General features: G+C 45.1%; 3 protein-coding genes across 5 annotated transcripts in view; all 3 read left to right on the top strand.

The window, feature by feature from the left end:
- The window catches only part of LOC110070647 (uncharacterized), a 262,437-nt gene that overhangs the window by 20,879 nt on the left and 222,607 nt on the right, over positions 1 to 18,951 (top strand). The window lies entirely within an intron of this gene.
- Positions 1 to 18,951, top strand: part of LOC140703803 (uncharacterized) — a 276,588-nt gene that overhangs the window by 136,741 nt on the left and 120,896 nt on the right. The window lies entirely within an intron of this gene.
- The window catches only part of LOC140703793 (uncharacterized), a 30,730-nt gene continuing 20,544 nt past the window's right edge, over positions 8,766 to 18,951 (top strand). Inside the window, exons 1-2 of the mRNA XM_078387791.1 lie at positions 8,766 to 8,910; positions 9,514 to 9,601. The gene's annotated coding sequence lies outside the window, so the exon portion shown is untranslated. The remainder of the gene's footprint in view (positions 8,911 to 9,513; positions 9,602 to 18,951) is intronic.

The following is an 18,951-nucleotide window of genomic DNA, read 5'->3' as shown; positions in this document are numbered from 1 at the left end:
AGCATTTTAGAACCATGTCTGTTGTCTCCAGCTCATGCAGGCTGCCTGTCCATCTTTCCTTCTATCTCCAAGCTGTGAATATGCTGAAGCAGCTCCGAATGAGGCAGAGAAGTTCCTCTACATATTCTACCCAACACTCTCCAACACTTGTTAGCAGCATTTTAGAACCACATCTGTTGTCTCCAGCACACTTCTCTTCCCAAAAGCTGATGAGAGCTGCCTGTCCATCTTTCCTTCTGTCTCCAAGCTGTGAGGATGCAGAAGCAGCTCCAAATGAAAGTCAAAGAAGTTCCTCTACATACTCTGCCCAACACTCTCCAACATATGGTATTTGTAAGGCGCTTGTTTTGACAACAAGGGGGGCACCCAAAGGAAAGCCCTAGACCTCCATGAGATGTGGGAAAGGCTTCATTGATGGGTGGAGGAAAACTGGGAAGGACCCAGTGAGATCTCAGAGGTAGATGAACTGTTAAAGAGCAAATAGCTTGGGATCTTTCCATGGGTCTACTCCAGCTGATGCCAATGGTTCTTGGGACATGTTCCCTTGTCTCATAGTCAATCATGACACTGAACAGAGATAACAGTGTGCAAGTATACAAATGAAGTTTTGTGGGGGGAAGTGTAAGAAACACTCACCCCTTGCTATTTAAAAGCAGTAACCTGACAATATATTGCCCTATATTTATGCTGTTAGCCGCCTAGAGTGGTCTTAACCGACCAGATAGGTGGGATATTAAATAAATAAATAAATAAATAAATAAATAAATAAATAAATAAATAAATAAATAAATAAATAAATAAATAAAAATGAATGTAAATGCATTTCTTTTTTATTTCTTCTCCCCCCCTTTTTATGTGAAAATCAGTTGTGGGATTCAGCCAGTTTGCACCGGTTCTACAGAACCGGTACCTAATGTACGATCAGTTCTGCAGAACTGTTTGCTGGCCTGCTGAATCCCACCACTGGACAGATCTGAAATTATTTGTTATGTCTTTGTTTCCTAGTCGTGGGGTGGGAGGGGGAAAAACAGATAAGCAAGGAGGGGAGTGGGAACAACCTGGAGATAAAGAGCCTGAGAGTCAGAGGGTCCCTCTGGGTCCTTCGCTCGGGTTGCTGTGACGGGCTCGGATGTGGTCCCTGTGATCCGGATGGGGCAGAAGTAGAGGAGGAGGTGGCGGGGAAGGAGGCGAGGATGGGGAGGGCAGCTGAAGCCATGGCGGCAGCAGCAGCAATACCCCTTGCAGCAGCAATAGCCGGCGCCGAGCCAGACCTGGTATGTGGCTTCGGGCCAGGCCATACGGGAGGATCAAGCGTCAGAGCCCTGACTGCAGCAAACTCCGGTAGCCGCTGAAGCGTAACCGCATCACAGAAGGGATCTACCTGTGGAGAGCCACCTCTCTCCCTCTCCTCCCTGCCTCTCTTTGCCTTATCTCGCCTCTTGGCTTGGCGGAGAAGAGCAGGCGCCCTCCTTCCTCAAACCCCTCACCCCTCCCGCCTCCTCCTCCTTGCCTCTGGCCCACTTCCCTCACAGAGGGAGGTGCCAGGGAGGCTGAGGGGGAGAAAGCAGGGACCGGCCTCCACCCCTTTCACCCTTGCCTTCCCATCAGAAAAGCCCGGCTCCCGGTCCCTTCCTTCCTTGCATCACCTTCTGCCCTGAGGTGCCTTCCCGCCCTTTGCCTTCCCTCAGGCTTCCCCTCACATGGTGCCGGGGCTGGGGAGCCCTGGGCCCATGGTCCATCCCCCCTCCCCAGGAAGGCCAGGCAGGTGGGTGGGCTTCCCTCCCTTTCTCCCCCTCCACACACACACACAGTGGCTTGGGCTCCCAAGACGCCTCAGAAAGGCTTCTGAGGCAGCCCTTTGGAGTCTTCAGAGCCTTTCTCTGCTTGCTCGTCTTCTCTGCTCTCCCTCCTCCCCGCCTCCTTGGCCTGGTGGCCCTTCCTCACTTTCTCTCCCCCCCTCCACACACACACACGCACAGCTCAGCCTATGCCCCCCCCCATGGCTCATGCCAGGACCTTTTCTGGCCAGATTTCCCCTCTTCCTCTTTATGGCAGCTCTGCATGCAATGGTGTGGTCCACGGCCAGGTTTCCCTGCCTGTCCCCTCCTGGCACCGCTCAAGCCAGTGGGTCCATACCTCTTCCCAGACTGTAACAGACTTCAACTTGCACCTGCAGTTAGGTCTCCTCCACCCGTTGCAAGCAGGGGAAGTTTTCACTCTAGACTCCTGCCTTAATATATACATGCGGACAGGTCTTGTTTTCTTTTCTTTTTTCCCCCTCAGGATTTCATGCATGGGCAAAATAAATGTGCAGTTCCCTCTCCTGTGTTTTGTGTCACTAGGGTCCTTTCACTTTGCCCCCTCCCAACCTTCCCCCTCCCCCATACAGCTAGAGTGCAAAGCATTTCTTTAAAATCCCTCCCCCAATCCGTACACGCAGGGCCCACTCTTTTCCATTTTTCAGAAGGCTGCCTAAATGGGGCTGCCTTTTCCTTGTGAAACCTCCCCTCCTTTGAAGTTACCGCCGCCCCAAGCCAAGTATGCCTTCACCACCACTACCACCCACCCGCTGGCAGCCTTGCTCGTTGCAATTTTGCCAGATTTACACTATGGTGTTGGACTACAGTGCCCATAAGCCTGTACAATGATGCATGCTGACTGAGGGTGATCAAAGAAGTAGTTTACATCTGGCGATGTCAGGCCCGCAAGCGGTGCTCTGTAATTTTTCCCATCATCAACCATCTGCTGACAACTCCCATGTGCCTTAGCTGGAAATGAGAGATTCACAGGACTGGCTGTAGTAGCATTGCAGGAATACTGTACTGAAGTGGCATGGAGAATTCTATGAATTGGTCTTAGAGTTGTGGTAGAGTAACTGTAAGAGGTAATGGGAGCTCATCTAGACATTGGGAATAGAGAACGGACAGCTCAGATTAATTTTGAAGAGACAGAAAAAACAAGAAGGTCTGAGCTACATCCGACATCTATGAGTTTCATGCCTACAGGGCTGCCTCACTTAGCAATGTTAATTCGTTCCGAAAAAATAGCTGCTAAGCGATAACATTGCTAAGCGAAAATAAAAAGCCCATAGAAACACATTAAAACACGATTAATGGGTTCCTATGGGCTTAAAACTCACCTTAAAGCGAAGATCCTCAATACCACCACCATTTTCGGTGCCTCTAAAGCAAGGAATCCGTGCCTGAAAACAGCGGGCGGCGATTTTGTTTACCCAGTGGCCATTTTGAAACCGCTGATCAGCTGGCTGAAAATGGGGGCTTTGCGATGATCGCTTCCCTGCAATCATCGCAAAGCAAAAATAGCCCATAAGGAACATCGCAAAGCGATCGCTTTTGCGATCACAAAAACAGTGTTGCTAAGTGATTTTGCCGCAAAACGGAGAGATCGCATTTAAATTGCATTGTTATATATGTATAAAAAGTGCATTTATTCAGAGTAATTATTGCTACTAAACTCCTACCTCTGTCGATCTTTTCTTTGCTGGCCTTTCTGTTGTTGCTGCGCTTGAGTTATATTAACAAACTTACCCTTAGAGGCCTCTGCTAACTCTTTTCCTTCACCTATCCATAGACCTACCTTTTCACAGTTACTGTACATGGCCTTTAGAGTTTGCCACTCTGATTTTTCTCTCTGCGCTCACACCTTCGTTATTTAACCTGATGTCTTCCAGATGTCTTGGACTATAACCTCCATCATCCCAAGCCATTCAATATTGATTCTGCTGCTTTTCTGCTTTTGCAACTCATTTGTCTCTCCCACTCCCACCCCATTCTGACTGCTTTCGAGTTAAGAGGTTGCCATGCACTGACTTCTCCTGGACAGCATTCTCCAGAATCCTCACAGTGATTCCATTTGTTGCTAGTCTTCCTTTGTGTGTCTTGATAGCTTTATAAGTGTCGCTGTTTCACTTCCTCTTCATTAACGCTTGTGCCTTTGTTCCAGCTTATTTGCTCACCCTCATCTTAAAAGAGTCCACCTGCAAACAAACTTTCACTAGGATTGTTTACACACACTCACAACAACCAATTAAGGGAATAACCTTTCAGCTTTTTGGAATTGGCAGGTAGATGTGGGGAATCTATACAAAACCGGTGGTTGCTGTTATGTGTCGTCATGTCCCCCCCTACTTAGGGCGACCCTAGGAATGAGCAATCTCCAACATGGCCTGGCCTCAACAGCTTTGCCCATCTATTGCAAACTCAAGTTTGTGGTTTCCTTAGGGAGTAGGTCTATGTCGCATTTTGCTTTCCTCTTTCCCTGCTGCCTTCCACCTTTCCCAGTATTATGGTCTTTTTCCATAGATTCCTGCCTTTTCATGATGTGCCTGAAGTAGGAGAGCCTCAGGTTTGTTTGTTTGCCTCCGGAGATAATTTAGGCTTAATTGGATCTAAAACTGGCACCGACACTGATGACATTTCGGTGCCAGATCAAAACCTTCCTGTTCCAGAAGGCTTTTAATTGAAATAATATTAGCTGTGGGTCCAAAGGCAATTTTAATATATATTTTAATTGTATTTTAATTGTTCTAAATTTTATTGCATTTTAAATGTTGTAAGCCACCCAGAGACCTTTGGGTAGTGTGGGAGGCATATAAATTAAATTAATTAAATAAAAAAATAAAACCCACTTACTCATCTTATTTGTCAGTCCAGGGTATCTGCCATATGATCCGATCAGGCCGAGGGTGTCTGCAAAGATGATCATAATTTTGTTAATTGGGACAATATTCTTTGAAGAGCCACATGTCAGCAAGCTGTTTTAAGCTTCTGTTGTTACATGCTATCAACGTCGCCCTTGGTTTAGGGTGACCCTATGAATTAATGAACGATCTCTGAAATGCGCTGTCCTCAACAGCCCTGCACAGCTGCTGCAAACTCAACTCTGTGGGTTCTCTGATGGTGTCAATCCATCTCACATTGGGTTTTCTTCTGTTCCTGTTGCCTTCAACTTTTCTACAGAACCAGGAATGGGGAGGGATTAAATGATTGTGGTGTTGTTCAGAGACCAGTTCACATCCCAGGGTGGCAGCCCTCTCTTGCTTGTGCTACAGAAAAAGCTTCATTACTATTACTATTGCTGTTATTAGTAATATTACAACAGTAACTGAAGGACCGATTGAGGTGGTGGGGTTGAGGTGGAGTGGCGACAGACTGAAAAGAGACCATACCTTCCAAGCCAGAAGGAAGCAGGGGGGAGAATAACTCAACAACAGGTCCGCAAAGGTGGCCTCCCGGTAACAACAAACAGGACTATCAGTCATTTCAGGGGCAGGAAAGGGGAGGGAAGCAATTTTTACTGGTGAGCTATAGGGCAAAATAGGAGGTAAAGGGAAAGAGAGATGTGTCAGTTCTCTGTCAAACTTGGTCATATGCACCCACTGTGAGGTGTGTGTTTGTGTGTGTGCCAATAGTGAAGGTAACAGCAGCGGAATGCCCAAACAGATACAATTATCCAGATGTCTTAATCATGTGAGATGTAGTTGTGATAATAGGCAGTAGGGAGACCACTGTGGAAGAAACCCTCATCAGATCCCACTGTCCTGGGCAATTATTGATTGATTGATTGATTGATTGATTGATTGATTGTATGGTCATTAGGAGAACCTGTTGTTATTTATTTGAATCCCACCACTGGTAAAAATCCCTGGCTAGAGAACTCAAACAATTAGATGTTTTTAAAAATGGTATTTTAATTATACTGTATGAATACTTGTGTGGCGGCGCTGTGGGCTAAACCGCAGAAGCCTGTGCTGCAGGGTCAGAAGACCAGCAGTTGTAAGTTCAAATCCATGCGATGGAGTGAGCGCCCATCGCTTGTCCGAGCTCCCGCCAACCTAGCGGTTCGAAAGCATGCAAATGCAAGTAGATAAATAGGGACCACTTTGGTGGGAAGGTAACAGCATTCCGTGTCTAAGTCACACTGGACATGTGACCATGGAAAGATTGTCTTCGGACAAACGCTGGCTCTATGGCTTGGAAACGGGGATGAGCACCGCCCCCTAGAGTCAAACACGACTGGACAAAAATTGTCAAGGGGAACCTTTACCTTTAAACCTGTGTCTACTGCTTTGACATCTGAAGTGGCACACAAGATCAAAATGAAGAAATGTACACATGTGCTTCTGAAAACTGGACAGTCTCCAACAACATACACAACAAGATTTTAAGTAGTCATGCAAACATGTATTTTGTTCCCAAGCACATATTTCAGGAAGAGGGTATTTTGTGACGCAAGTATTAATCACTGTGCCAAAAAATGCTAAGGCATGGAAAAGCCTGAGGCACAAGGTAGAATTTTTCAGCTTCTCCCAAATACTTAAAAAGAAGAAGGGAGTATAGATCCCATTTTAATTTCTGCACAAACATTTTCACCCTTACTCAGACAGACAGGGCACTTTAGCATGCCAGGGTCATGTTCTGTTGCAGAACACAAAGAACTAGATCTTTGGCTACTCACCATGAATAGTTTTTTTGTACCACTGCCGGAGGCTTCCCCAAATCTTTGTCTTAGACGGTCGCCCTAAATCCTTGCGTAACAGACTTTTTTGGAGAAGACACCAGACCACATTTTATTGGGCCAAGTTTCGTGGTTTAATGAAACAGGCTGCAGCAAACACAGATCCACAGTCATGGGGGTTCGCAAGCCCCTGGGAGACCCTGGGCTAAGGATAGAGACCCCTTTCTATAGTCATAGCAAAGTAAGCTTCTTTCATTTCTTCCACAGGAGCCTATTGTCCCTTCCTCACGGCCACTCCCTTTGGGACCAGATCAGGCCCCCATCAATTGGAGAAGATTCTCCGTCCTCCAGGTGAGGTTCTTGGGCAGGTGAGTCCTGGCAAATGGGCCGCATCCTGATTCAGTGGAGAAGAAGTCCAGCTGCCAGGATCGAAGTGCCTGATCCCCCACCCCATCCCCCAAAGTTTCATGAGCCAAACAGGACAGGTCTGCCCTGGGCTGACAAGGACCGGGAAGGAAGAGATGGTGACGGTTTTGAAATTGTAATGGAGTTGGAATTTATTAACGGAAAAACAGATGTCTCCCTTTGGAAGGAGAAAAACACAATCCGGGTTGGTCCGAGAGCCTGAACTCCCTGCTCGTTTGTCTCCTTTTTCTCTCCTCAAATATTTGTGAAGAGACTCTGGTGACGGGAACTCTTGTGTCTCGTCTGAGTCTTTCCTTCCACCAGAAGTGGAAGAACTTGGACAGCCCGGAAGAAGCTCCGCACTCCCGCCATTTTCCTCCTCTTTGGCGCCTTCAACGCCCCCCCCCCCCCGTTTCTACATTGTCTCCCTCCCCTTGTTCGTGCAGGAGGGGGGAAGGGGAGGAACATAGAGCTACGAAGGCGAAGGAAGAGCCCCTCCCCTGGACGCCCTTTGAACGGCAGCCGAAAGAAGCAGGGATCGCTGCGCCTGCCTCTTCCTCTTCGGCCCAAGAAAGGCGCCTGGAGGAGAGAAGCGGGGCTTTTGGGGCGCCTCCTGGATCGGGACCTGGACGGAGGTGGGCGATGGAGGGTGGGCAGATCGGGGGTGGAGTAGTGGTTGAGATTTGCATGGGGGGGGGTGAAATGGCCAAATCCCCACTAGTCTCGGGGAGGGGGGAGCTGTTTCTCCGGGCATTGCCGATGGTGTCCCCTTGGGGTTTGCTCTGCTCGACCTGCTTGTAAGGCATATTTTTCCTCTGGGGGGGAAGAGGAGAGGGAGACAGGATGTCTGGGGTCCAGATCCCACACGGAGAACAACACCCCTGCAAGTCCCTAGGGCTTCATCCAGTGTGTGTGTGAGGAGGGTAAGCACCCGATTGATGGAAACAAAGGAACGGGAGAGAAAGTAACTTGCCTCCTATCTCTCCCCCCCCCCCGCCTGCCTCTAATGACTTAGAACACCCCCTTCCCTCCCTTAAAGGGCCAAAGTCCCAGGTGGGGCCAGAGAGGCAAAGGGGGCTGCGATGGGGGGGTCAGGCGGGAGATGGAGGAGGCACCCCAGGGATTTGGGGGGACAATCAGAAGAAATGGGGTTTGCGAGGGGTGTCCTCCCTGCACCTTCCTTCTGAGGGGGAACATCTTCCAGACCTCATGATTTTTTGCACACTGTGTGTTTATATTTGTGTGCCTCTGTGTGTGTTGTGTGTGTGTTTGTATTTGTATTTTCCTGGACGATCCAGCATAGAGAAGAGCTAACTGGATCCCTCTCAAGACCAGATCCTGAGCTGAGGATCAACTGTAGGATGGGGAGAGGGAATGATTCCCCCCCTCCCCCCAGTTTGGCAGCTTCCTTGTTGTGTTGGTTGTGAACACAAATTGTCTTTTTCTGAAATGAAGGCAGACAAGAGAGAGAAGGTGGTGGATTTCCCTCCTTGGGATGTTTCCTAGCGGAGGCTGAAAGGGAGATCTCCTCAGGAAGGGTCTTCACTTGGAAGTTGTTTTTCTTGCAGGGCCAAAACTGTTCTGGTCTTTGGGTCCTGAAGGCATAATTCAGCGCCACTGGCTGTGCAAAAGACCTGCCCCTCGCCCTCCTGCCTCCAAAGAAGGACCGGAAGGCCTCTGTTTCTGGGGCGTTCCCTCTCCCAGCAGGTCTTTTGCAGAGTGAATGGCTCTGAACGGTCCGTTCCACACCAAGTCATCGTGAAACACTTTGTTTTACAGCAGGGGCAGCCAACACCAAGACCCCCCACCCTCGGTTGCCCCCCTTCCAAACCCCTGTGAGGTTGGCGGTGAGGTCAATGGGAAGAGCGAAGCCTAAGCGAGGTTGGGGGTTGGAAGACAGCAGGCAAGAAAAGTCCTGAGACCTGAACTCTGACCCACCTTGTGTTGACAATCACAGGGCCCTTGGCACGGAGGGCACGGAGGCCAAGGAGCGCCTTTGGAGACTCCCCCTGCATTGGGATCCTTGAGGTGAGAAAAATAACGAAGGCTCCTGTGAGAACAGAGATCCTGGTCCAAGCCTCAGTCGATTACGTCACATGGGCTGTGGCGTTTTGTAGATGGTGATGTTGTTTACCATTCTTAGTGTAGTATTGGATGGATTCTTTTAAAGCTTTCTAGACATTCTTTTTTAAACATTTAAATCTTGTGTTTTAAAGATTTGCATTAGCTGCCTTGGGTCCTTTTAAAGGAGAAAGGTGGGGTAAAATTATTTTAAATAAATAATGGAAAAATACACTCTTGTTTGCTACTGCTTTCATCGCAGGTCCTGTTGCTTCCTTGTTCCCTGCTGTTTCCTCCTCCTCACTGGGACGATGGAGCTTTTATCTTGGAGTCCAGCAGGAGATACTCTTTCCTTTCCTCCTTCCCTCCCTCCCTTTCTTCCTTCCTTCCTGTGTTTTATGTTTGTTTTCGTTGCCTTTCTGTTCCTCTTGTTCTGCTGCCTGAAGAAGAGAGAGAGAGATGGGGATGTAGTTCCATAGAATATAAGCATGAAAAAGGACCATCTTGAAAGGAAATGTTTTTGATTTGCTTCATCTCCAAGCTGATCTTTTTCTTTTTCTTTTCTCCTAGGAAGGGGCGAGACCGAGCTGATTTCTCTTTGCTGTTTTGGGGATCAAAAACAAAAAACCAAACCCCAGGTCCCGCCAACATTTGCAAGGTAAATAAGATTTCACACACTCTCCTCTCAGTTTCCCTGGCCCAGCAGGGATTTGAATTCAGGTCTCCTGGTTTCCATTTTGGTACTCCATCCACGACACCACACTTCTTTGAGCATGTGCAAAGTGGCGGTGTTTGAGGGAATTGATTTCTTTGCATCTTCTTTAGTTGGGTTTTTAAAAGATCTCATTCCTGCTCACCCCAAATCCCATGCTCACCAAGGGCAGGTCCCGTTAATAAGAGGCAAACCTTGGTCATCCTTATTTGTGGTGTGAGGGTTCCCCTTCAAGCCTGCCTTCTTCTTCCCCCTGAACAGACAAGCCAGACCGGGTGATTTTGCTTTGCACCTTCCACCTGTACTTTGGACTTTGATGATAATTGATTAAGAGGTAACGTCATTTCTGTTCCCACCTTCTCCTTCAATGATGGATAAAAGGGACAATAGACTAAGGCTGAACCCAAAGAAGAAGGGGTTCCTCCAACTGGGTGCCCCGATGTCTGTGATTTGCCTAGTTTCCAACACACACTGGGCCTCCTTCTGGTCCCAAAGCTGCTAATGGATAATTAGATAGCGCCCATGGTCCAATCCACCTCCCTCCCTCTTAGATGGCTTGTGCAGCTGGGCCCCTGCCTGGATGCCCTGTCACTCCCTGGATTGCTTCATGCACAGAGAGTCTCAAGAATAGACTACAGAAATTCTCTTTATGTGGGACTCCCCTTGAGGCTGACATGCACTATCCTCCAGCCCTCTAGCACTGTGACCGTTTTCTTATGGACTAAGCCTGCTACCCAATATTTTAGCTTCAGCAAGAGGTCAGACAAGATGCTATCAGCTGAACCAGAGCACATTTTTATTTAGTATACATTATAAAGTCATTTGGGATTGTTCTTAAAGGCAGAGAATACCTTGAAAATACCGTGTACAGGAACTTTATACCTTAACAGAGTCTTAAAGTTCTACAAACTCATTGGCTAAAATCTACTTGATATTTGGATCCTACACTTAATTGGATACTAACATGTAGAAAACAAACAAATGGGTCCCCTATAGATATTTGAAGGCAAGAGGAGAATGGGACGACAGAGGATGAGATGGTTGGACAGTGTCATCGAAGAAACCAACATGAATTTGACAACTCTGGGAGGCAGTGGAAGATAGGAGGGCCTGGCATGCTCTGGTCCATGGGGTCACAAAAAATCGGACACGATTAAATGACTAAAAGAGAGAGAGAGATTTGGGGTTTGCCCACCTCCCCTTGATGACCTTCTTTTAGAAAGCACCGCACTGTATGTAAGAAAGTGTATACCAATTTCCTTATCTTACTAATACAGTGGTGCCTCGCATTACAACATTAATTCGTTCCAGCGAAATCGCTGTAAAATGAAAACGTCGTAATGCGATTTTTAAAAGCCCATAGAAACGCATTAAAACCCAATCAATGGGTTCCTAGGGGTTTGAAACTCACAGTCCAGCGAAGATCCTCCATAGCACGGCCATTTTCACTGCCTGTGCAGCGAGGAATCCATCCCAGAAAACAGTGGGCAGAGATTTTGTTTATCCGGTGGCCATTTTGAAACAGCCGATCAACTGTACGAAAATCATTGCTTTGCGATGATCGTTTCCCGAATAAGGGAGCAGATCATCACAAATTCCCCTATAGGTAACATCATTTTGCATTCGCTTTTTCGATCGCAAAAACATTGACGTCTAGCAATTTCATCGTCAGATGGAGCGCCCGTTAAGCGAGGCACCACTGTACGTTTCTGTTACCAAGCAGGGCTCAGATGTATGGACTTCAGCCTCCGGCTCTATGCTGGGTTTTATGTTTTGACTATTTTGAAGCGTCACCTGGCAGATCTGTTTGACTGTATTCCTGCACTGAGCAGGGGTTCAGATTTGATGGCCTTCTAGGCCCCTTCCAATTGCACTTCCCCATGATTCTGTGATTCTATCTGTGTTTGGCCTCCAGGCAGCATTCCTAAATCAGCCATCTGCTAGTTGAAAGGTGAGGGGGTGGAAGGTGTGAAATATAGGCCTCTGATTTAATACAAAGGTCAAGAGAAGTAATGTTGCTAAGATCATAATATGTAGAATATTTTTTTTACTCCAAGACCAGGAATAAAACTAATCTTGAACATATCCAGGTATCACTCCCCCATTTTTAAACTCTGACAATAGAAATAACGTTGAATTTAAATCTGCTCATTTTTGTTTAGACTTTCCTGAGCTTAGATTTGAACAAAAACCAACACACAGAGGCAAAAGCCTAAATATAGCACATACAAATAATCCGAAAATAGTAAGAACCACAATTCCAATTACAATGTATAGTAGGGTGGAGAAATCCAGCATCCATGAAGTTATCCAAGACCGATCCCATGAACCTGAATTCAGTTCTTCCTAAGTCCTATCCCTATAATCACGATACCAACCAAAGAAGTCTTCTGATAGAGAGGCAAACCTTTATTGGCATGAAAGAGAAAAAAAATAACCAAACATTTTTCGTTAAGTGCCCCATGCATACAAAATCCCAGAGGGAAGACATCAGAAGACCAATCCCCAAAAAACATTTAATTTAAAGTAGACTTTGCTTTCTGCAAATTCTTTCCAGAATGTCAGGCACCTTCACAGACAACATAAAATGGAATTTGTCCACATCAGATTTTCCCTCCAATATTGACAGGAAAGGTGCCACAAATTTGGAGCGATCACTCTGGTGGAGTGGACAGCGCAGAAACATGTGGGCAAGAGTTTCCAATGCACCCTGTCACAGAGTAGCGGTAGTACAGGTATACACCAGGGGGTGATAACCAAAAGATCTTCCCTGAGATGATGAAGACGCCAAGCACCAGAGCAGTGTTGATAGCAGATATTGTATTATTTACATAATATACAAGCATATTTACAGCTAAGTCTTTGTTCTCAGTTCCAAAGTAATGCACAACAGTTTCCACAGAGTTTAGTGCATATATCAGAGTCAATGTCCAGTAAATAAGTTCAGTGGTCATATACCATATGTTCCGTCCAACATGCCAGAGTTCCTCTTCAATACCAAGCATGTAGACATGGCTTCCTCCAGGATTCTCCAGCACAGGAACACGACGACTCTTCTCCACGAACACACCAACCAGCATCACCCACAACAACACACAGATTGTGTATGCTTGGTCTGCTAGTTTTATCTCATGGATGACCAATCCTATGATTGCATTCGCAGCAATCCAAAGAGATTTATGGGGGTGCTGGAAATTGGGACGAGTAAGAAAACCAGACAAACCTCTAACTGCTGAGCAGAGCCAATTGAACTCAGCCAAGTTCTGTCTAAATTTTCTTACTCAGAGGCCAATCTCCTTATTAAGAAAGCAACACAGTCATAACCATGAGATATATTCAGAATGATTTGGCTCTGAAAGTTTGGTAGCAAACCCACGTGGCCAATTAGACATTCAGCTAGTCTGTTCAAGAAACAAAGCTTCTAGATAGAAATCAATCATTACTGTTTTATTAAAAAGAATTACTTTAGAAAAAGTTTCAGTTGATAGTAAAATAAGTCAGTAGGTACATTTTCATTCAAGACTAACGGAACACTCCACTCCCCCACTCCAGCTAAAAAAAATAAAGAAATGAAACTATGCTAACTAACAAAAAGCATAAATAATCCATCTCACGTGTCTTGGGTCTTCAAAGGCTGATGCTAGATGAAAACCAGTCCATTATGGGAAAAGCACGTGTCTGCCCCTTTCTCAGGCAAACTCCATCTTCTCACTTTCTCCTCCTCTTCTTCTTCCCAGAATGCCTCCTGGGTCTTGTTGTCCCGCCTAACTTTCTCATGGAGCTTCAGTTGTTTTCATACTTTGTGGCAGAATTATTTTGACTACGAAACTCTCTGCTCTCTACTCAGCTTAGCAACGAGATAACCAGAGTGCGAAGCTTCTCTGAAACAGCATGTAAAACTTTCCTACTACAGAACAGACTTTAAATCAAAATGGATGCTATTGGGACAATCTTAGGACTACATATCCCATTCTAATACACATAAAAACACAAATCATCACATGCCCCCCCTGATTATCGTTAAAATTCAGAGCAGTTAATCTGATCTAATTTTAAGAAATCAAGTAAAAGTAACTAAAAAGTAATTCAAAGTAATTAACTGGTTACATCTCAAAATTCAACTACAGATTAACTATTACAATACTGAAACATAGCACACTGTTGAATACATTGTTTCAACATTCAGGTTCATAAGAATCTTCACAGTACATTCTAGAAAGACCATCTGCCACTACATTCAATTTTCCAGGAATGTGTTGAACTTCAAAATCAAAATCTTGCAATGCTAGACTCCATCTCAACAATTTTTGGTTGTGAGATTTCATCTTCTGCAACCAAACTAAAGCTCTGTGATCTGTTTGAAGTGTAAACTTACGACCCCATAGGTAAGGTCGAAGTAAATTGAGAGACCAAAATATAGAAAGAGCTTCTTTTTCAGGTACTGCGTAACTTCTCTCTCTATCCAAGAGTTTTCTAGAGAAGTATGAGATAGGGTAAAGGTTCCCATCTTCTCCTTGCTGTAACAAAACAGCTCCCAGTCCTAATTCAGAAGCATCAGTTTGTAAAATGAATGGTTTGTCAAAATCAGGGGATTTCAGTATAGGTGCATCCATAATCTTAGCTTTTAAAGCTTCAAAGGCACCTTGACACTCTGGTGTCCACTTTACCTTGACAGGCTGTCTCTTCCTAGTGAGCTCTGTCAGAGGTGAAGCCAAATGACTGAAATCAGGAATGAATTTTCTATAGTAGCCAACTAGGCCCAAAAACGAGCGTACCTGTTTCTTAGTTTTTGGAATAGGCCAATCATTAATAGATTGTACTTTAGCTTGCAAAGTCTGAATTTCTCCTTGCCCAATCAAATGACCTAAGTACATGACTTTTCCTTGCATCCACTGACACTTGCTGGCTTTGACTGTCAGTCCTGCTTGCTGAAGTCTGGACAAAACAGTTTCAATGTGAGACATGTGAGAATCAAAATCAGAACTGAAAATGGCAACATCATCAAGATAAGCACTTGCAAAAGGTAAACCTTGTAAAAGTTTATCTATCATCCTTTGAAATGACGCACCTGCATTCTTCAAACCAAATGGCAATCTGCGGAAACGGAAAGTTCCCACGTGCGTGATGAAAGCGGTCTTATCTCGTGAATCTTCAGCCAAATCTAACTGCCAATAAGCATTCTTTAGATCGAGAATGCTGATAAACTTAGCCTTTGAAAGATGTTCAATTAAATCATCCATTCTAGGCAATGGGTATGGATCTGGAACAGTAACACTGTTTAACTTTCTGTAATCAACACAAAATCTTACTTCCTCGAGAATTTCACCTAAAGCGTTACGTTTTGGCACCAGAACCACCGGAGAAGCCCAAGGGGAGAATGACGGTTCAATCACCCCCAAAGATAACATCTTTTGTATCTCTTGTTCAATTTGGATAGCATGATTACCAATTGCTCTATATGGGCTCGACCGTATGGGCTGGGCGTTGTTCTCAGTAGTTATCACATGACTGATTAATTTGGTGTAACCTGGTTTATCTGAAAACACATCTTGGTATTGTTCTAAAATTTGAAACAACCTTTCTTTCTGATCAACGGTACCTGTTAAAACAAGATTATCAGACCATGTACCTGCATCTTGCAATTCAGATAACATATCAATAGGTTCATTTGCAGCATGAAAATATTCAGCATGACATTGAAAAACCATTGCAGATCTATCTTTGTACAGTTTCAAACTATTGACATGGTAAAGAACAGGTTTCTTATTAGAATCTAACATTTTGACAAGATAATTGACATTTCCCAATTTTTGAACAATTTCACCTGGACCTTCCCAGACAACTTCTAGCTTAGAAGGTCTGAGTGGGTTCAGAACAAGTACCAAATCACCCACAGAAAATTCCCTGTGTCTGGATCTCTTGTCGTGGAAGAACTTCTGACTTGCTTGAGCGTCCAACAAATTGTCTCTGGCTAACTCCTGGACAGCCAAGAGTTTCTCTTGAAGTTTTCTAACAAAATCAGCAACTGGCACAGTACTACTTTTAACCACACCTTCCCAATCGGATTTCAGGAAGTCCAATGGTCCTTGTAGATTTCTTCCAAACACCACCTCACTTGGAGAAAAGCCACCTAGTGAAGAATGAGCTGAGCTACGGTAAGCAAACAAAGCAAAAGGCAAAAGCTCATCCCAAATGTTTCCATATTCTTGGGTCAAAGTTTTAATCATCCTAAGCAAAGTTTGTTGACCTCTTTCCACCATACCATGAGATTGAGGATGATGGGCCGTGGAAAAACTGATGGTTATTCCACTTATCTCGCAGATCTTACGCATAAGTTCACTTGTAAAGGCTCCTGCTTGATCACAAATTATTTTGGATGGTACTCCAATACGCGAGCACAAGTCCACGATGATTCTAGCTATGGTGGTAGCTGTCAGGTTGCTAATAGCGTAAGCCTCGATCCACCTACTGGCAGAACAGATGAAAGAAATGATATATTTCTTCTTAGATTTAGTAGGAACAAAAGGTCCTAGCACATCCATTTGCAAACACTGGAACACTTGGTCAGGAATTTCCATAATCTGCATTTTGGCCTTTACCTTGTCAGTTTGATGGCCTGTGCGTTGGCAATAGTCACAAGAACTGACATAGTCCTTTACAGTTTTTGAAATACCAGGCCAGTAAAAATGTTGAGAAATCCTCTTTAGGGTTTTTTGTATTCCCTGGTGCCCACTACTCGGATGGTCATGAGCCATTTCTAGTATTCTCAGTCTATATTCAGTAGGCACGACTAACTGTTGAACAGGTTGGGCATCCAAGTTGGATTTGGGGAAATATTCTCTGTACAAAAGTCCATTTTCTCCCCACAGGAAACTAACTTGCTGATGCGCAGGGCGTTCAGCATAGTTGTCTGCTTGTGACCTCAAAGAAGCTAGAGAGGGATCATTAAGTTGCTTCAGTCTAAAGTCCTCTGATCCCTTAGGTACCACCTCCTCCATTTTAGTTTCAGTTGTAGCTGCATTATCAGGTTCGGTCACAAGAGGCTGCTGTTGGGTAAGGCCTCCATCTGAGCTATCCTCAGTGGATTCCTGCTCCCGTTCAAGATTATGCATCTCTCTACTTTGAGAACGCGTAACTACCGACATTGAAGTTGCATTTTGACTCTGCATGTGATCCAAAAAAGCAAGATCATTTCCAAGAAGAAAATCAGGTTTTCCCTCATGGGTTAAAATATGTTTTGCCCCTGACCAGCTCTTATACGAAATTTTGACATAAGCTAGAGGAATAAAACGCTGATCAGTCTCTACAGATCCATAAGTTTTTACTGGACACCTCAGGTTGTTCAAGATTAAGGTGGGGTCTAGAAAACGTTTGCTTATCGAAGAAATGTCGGCACCCGAGTCTCGAAAAGCACTTAAAGCCATATCACCTCCAGGTGTGTGAAGAAAAACCACCTCAGAAAATGTGCGGGTTGCCCAGTCCCTTTGCGCAGTTGGTACTATGCAATCAGGATCCATAACAGAAAACCTTTCTCCTGATGCAGTCTCTTTTACAATTTCTGAGGAAATTGAAGCAATTTGTAAATCCAAAACTCTAGGCACATATTGGTTTACTGCTGCCTGCATTCCACTGGCTTGCGAAGGGGTTACAGTTAGGTTAACTCCTTCCTGACTCTGTGAAGGCACAATGCTTGACTGGTGAGGCACAGAAACTGCATTACTGGCAGCTGGCACTTGCTGAGTTCCTGCTGGCACAGAACTTACATACGCCATCTTGGGTGTGCCTGCTTTAGATCTGCGTGGAGCTGGCACAGGTGTTTTCCTAGCTGGCTCCTTAACTTGGCTAGCTGGCACATTCAACCTTGGGCAATCTCGTCGCAGATGAGAGCCACCACATTCAAAACATTTAAGAGGCATTTTACTCTGGCTAGGAGCTAGACTCCTGCGTTGCTCAAATGAACTTTGCCTGGGCTCTTGAGGAAAAGACTTTCTAAATTCAGGCTGACTCTGTCTCTTAGGCGCTACTGGTGCAGTCTTTGGCCTAACAGCAGGTTCATGCGTTTTAAAGGAGAGAATTTCATCAGTCTTTAAAGCAAGGGTTTGCAAGTCTTTGTATCCTCTCTCCAACAAAGTACTCCTTATTTCTGAAGGCACTAAATTAAGAAAATGCTCCATGTACAACACAGTTCTTAAATCCGCAAAAGTACTGGCGCCCAAGGAGCTCAACCACTGATCACCTAGATGTTCTATTTTGTCAGCTAGTGCAGAATAACACTCATTAGGCTGCTTTTTCAGTTTTCTAAAGTTCTGCTTCAGTATTTCCGAAGTGAAACCAAATTTTCTCTTTACCACCTCTTTAAAAGTAGGCCAGTCAGGGTCCTCATCAGATAATTTGGCTACCAAGTTGGCAAGTTGCCCAGAACACTGAGTACGCAGTAGCTTGAGGTGCCAGGCCTCCGGTATCTTAAGATCTCGACACGCCTGTTCAAATATCGATAAAAATGATAAGATATCATCGCCATCATGGTAGTAAGGTAGATTGCTTCTATCAACACTGGCTATTGAGTTCTTAAACTCCTCTTTTTCCTTCAGCTCATTAACCAAACGCTCCACCTTTGCCTCTCTGTACTGCTTCAATAACTCATCAGCCATGCTCTGATTACGAATAGTTTGAGTGTGACAAGCAACAAAATCAGCAAACACCATTGTTAACTTATCCACTGGTGATAGACTCTTGTTAGGATCAGGGCCCTCAGCACTGGCTGCTGCTGCTGCTGCTGCTCCTGCTGTCCCATCAGAAATGCCTCTGCCTGGCACTCCCCTCCCTACTGGAGTGCTGGCACCCGCCATTTCCTCTGCCTGATCCATCTGTTGCAACTTAGTCCAAGTCTGATCTGAATCAGATCTAAGTAGATCCTGGACGTCCTGTGCTGGGAGTTTAGCCATTATATCTCCCTTTTGTAATTCCCTTCTCAGTTGTGAAGAATCATAAGTAATCCTTTGCTTAGCACCACTTGGAGACAAGACGTCGTGTTCAAGAGCCTCCAAAAGCTCTTGGTGCCAGGGTTTCGTATCTGTACTAACCAAAGGCAGCTTAGCAGATAATAATAATAATAATAATTTATTGTCATTGTAAGTATATACACATACAACGAAATTCACAGACACCCAGAGACCAGACACATGCACACACATAAAATTCCCAAACACTCCCCACCCACTAAAAGTCCCCCACTAAAAATACAAACATCTACACCGCAGGCCAAGTTACACAGTCCAACTAATTATTCACTACTG

The sequence above is a fragment of the Pogona vitticeps genome, chromosome 2 (genome assembly GCF_051106095.1).
Source record: "Pogona vitticeps strain Pit_001003342236 chromosome 2, PviZW2.1, whole genome shotgun sequence".
NCBI lineage: Eukaryota > Metazoa > Chordata > Lepidosauria > Squamata > Agamidae > Pogona > Pogona vitticeps.
This window is presented reverse-complemented; position numbering and strand designations above follow the sequence as displayed.